The 3,143-nt window shown below is 34.9% G+C and overlaps 1 long non-coding RNA gene across 1 annotated transcript; it reads left to right on the top strand.

Moving 5' to 3' along the window:
• Window positions 1-1,025: 1,025 nt before the first annotated feature.
• LOC149178221 (uncharacterized) lies at window positions 1,026-2,333 on the top strand. The gene is made up of 2 exons (XR_016258838.1): window positions 1,026-1,840; window positions 1,943-2,333. It is a non-coding gene; the product is annotated as an uncharacterized LOC149178221 (long non-coding RNA).
• The last annotated feature ends 810 nt before the right edge of the window (window positions 2,334-3,143 follow it).

Raw genomic sequence — 3,143 nt, forward strand, 5'->3', positions numbered from 1 at the left:
TTTTTATGATTTTTGTATGTGCAGTGTATGCCTTTTACATTTCCGCTGTGCATTGTTTTCTCCAACAAAAGATTGATGTAATAGAGTAGGTGCTCATATTTGCGTCAAATAATAAACAAAACTTGGTGGTTTTCCATGTTACACCTATGTCTCTCATGTGTATGTTGCTCATGTTTTGTATGTTCATATGATGATTTGTATTGTTATTATATGATGTGTCATTCGTAGTCAAATGAATAGATTCCAAGTTTTATTGGGAAAATATAAATTAGCATAAAAAGTTGAAGTTATCCTTAATATCTCATTCACCCCCTCATTATTAACATTGTTTCCAATAAATTTACTAAAAACACTATTCATCCAACACATGAAGGTAAAGAGTTTTTTAAGAATTTTAAAATGTAGCGTTATATATTTGTAATGTTATAAAGAACATGGTTTCCGATTTGTTGATTTATTTTCCACTTATGGGTTGTGGAATAAGAAGAAAATTTACCATCTCACAAGGAAAGTTACCACCTTATAATAATTACCCACGTAAGGGTTCACTAGGATTTACCTTTGTGAAGGATGTTAACCCAACTTTAAAAGGCTCCTCATCATTAACGCACTTAAATGAATTTATATAATTTTTTTTTTTCTTCATATTTACAATACTACACCTTAAAGCATAGTAAGTGAAAGTTTTCGATGATGGCACTTTCTCGACCGATCGTAGAGGAGGTGGGTTGTATTATTATTCCACGACTTATTCCTGTCATAGAGTATAGGTGGTAGTTAGAAAAAATTCGATCGACATGTTGGTTTTTATTTTCGTGTTCAAATCGGTGGTGTCCACGTCCTCCGAGTTCACATGGTCTTCACGTGATTTCCTGTTCGATCGACATGTTGGTTTTTATTTTCGTGTTCAAATCGGTGGTGTCCACGTCCTCCGAGTTCACATGGTCTTCACGTGATTTCCTGTTCTTGGTTAAAGGGAACGGTAGAGATTTGTCTTTCCCAATCCCAGGGTGGAAATACACCTCTCAAACCCTAACCGTACTGTCAAGATTTTTTCCCTTTCTTGTTTGGTTTCCGAACTATTTTTGGAATGGTATTGTATCTGTAGAGCGTCGACCTAGAAAAATATTGGTGAACTGGCATCTGTGATTCCTACCGGGGTTTGCGTGGAAAATATATTTCTTCCATTCCGAGAAGAGTGTATTGTTTACCACTCTTTTTTCTATGGTATCAGTTCCAAAATCCCCTGGTTCGAGGCAATTGATCGAATTTATTTTGTCTTTTTTTAGGGCATGCTCATGCATACAATGTTACAACAAATTCGGTACCCAGTTGGAATCACTAAATCCTTCAAGAAATTCTAACCAAGCATTTTCCACAGGTAAGTCCCTTCCCTTCTTATCGTTGTGTTCTACCTAAATTTTTGTTTTATTTGTAAACTTATTATTATTATTGGGGTACTAGACAACCCCCTTCGTTGTTTATGTTATTCGATTACGGTACCCCTAATTTGCTATGAAGAAATGGGTAGGCTTCTCTTGGATTGGTTCCTACTCTGGCAGTGACCCAGGTAAACTTCTTCCAAAGCCAGCTATATTTCCCCAAATGGTTATGAGCGTTTAAAAATTTCTGAACACACCTTCTGAGTTAGTCGCTGAGGATTTTAGTTAATGATGGAGTACAATTAGTGCTTTATATTTTTTTCCTATGCTGTTGTAGTTTGTCATTGCCTATTCAAGGTAATGGTAATTTTGTGTCCCCTCTCTCAGCACTTGTGGGGTAATACTTTATATGCTGGAAAAAAATGCTCAGAATTCTTTAATTTTTCCCACGTCTATAGGTAAAGTTCCGCCATTTAATAAATTATTAACTTATTAACTAACGGTTTACCCAGAAAATGCTTGCGTTCCCCACCTTACCTTTTTCGAACTTCTGGTTACAGGTACGTGATGCTAAGCCTAGATGGCCTTCATATGACCGAGACAGATCTTCTCATCTAACTACTATCCACTATGTTATAGGTCGGTTCCCATCATAATTCTCACAGGCTTCCTCATGTTCAATTCGATGCTCAATACATTGGGTTCCAGTTTGATTTCTATTTTCTTTGGTTATGGGGTAGTTACTAGCAGGTTTCCCTAATTTTGCTAATAGGAAAACATTCAACTGTAAACAATGCACCTGGTAAAGGCCTCTAGCCTTTGTTCTATGAATATTCAAGTATATTCAATAATACGTATAATATCTGGGTAGATGGTACTAAAACTCGTTTTCTGATAACATGTAATTACTATTTTTTTTAACCGAGGGTTAATTACAATTTCTCTTTTTTTTCCTAATTAATTTGATAGTCTTTTGGTTCACTACATACATACTCTATTTGAATGTTTATTGTATACTGTCCATGCATTTCTTTTTCTTATAGTAATTATTGGTAAGAATCAAGGATTAAAATTTAGTCTTTCATAACTCAAATAACTTCCTTATCAATTTGCTAACAGCGGGTACCGATTTATCCTTAGTCGCTCCCCATTTACAATTCAGGCTCAACTATCGCCTTCAAGTTGGAGGCCATTGACATCGATCTAGTGTGATCTTTGTCTGTGAAATTCCTTAGCATTACGTAGTCTTCCATGTTTTCGAAAGAATTTGTTTGGGAACACACTTTGTCCTAATGTTTGTGCAGGGCAGTGATTATGAATTGGTTCCCCTATCAAAATTTCTTTAGGGAAAAATGTTGTTCTATGCAACATGAATTTTTTGTTGTTTTTCCATATAAGCATCACTTATGGGAAACTCCATCCTAATGGCTATCCAATCCAATAATGATTTGATAATTAAATACACTCTTAAGCCTAACTTTGTCCCCCAACATGCATAATCATCTAAAAATTGTCATTGGTTCGAGAATGCGTGAAGTCTGTCTATTCATTTCTCTTACAGATTCTTAGGAATTATCCTTTTCATTTTTTTGGTATCGATATCATGCTACTTATACATTTTTTTAAGAGATGATTTTCTAATTTCGTCTATATAACATCAACTTATAATTCCCCCTTACTATGTCGATCATTGGGTTATAGTTCCATGCAAACTACTAGACTTCAATATGAAAAAAGATCATTAGCAAATCTTAACAATTC

This window comes from Pinus tabuliformis, chromosome 4_1 (genome assembly GCF_031772625.1).
Source record: "Pinus tabuliformis cultivar Carrire ecotype Pingquan chromosome 4_1, CPIR1, whole genome shotgun sequence".
Taxonomy (NCBI): Eukaryota; Viridiplantae; Streptophyta; class Pinopsida; order Pinales; family Pinaceae; genus Pinus; species Pinus tabuliformis.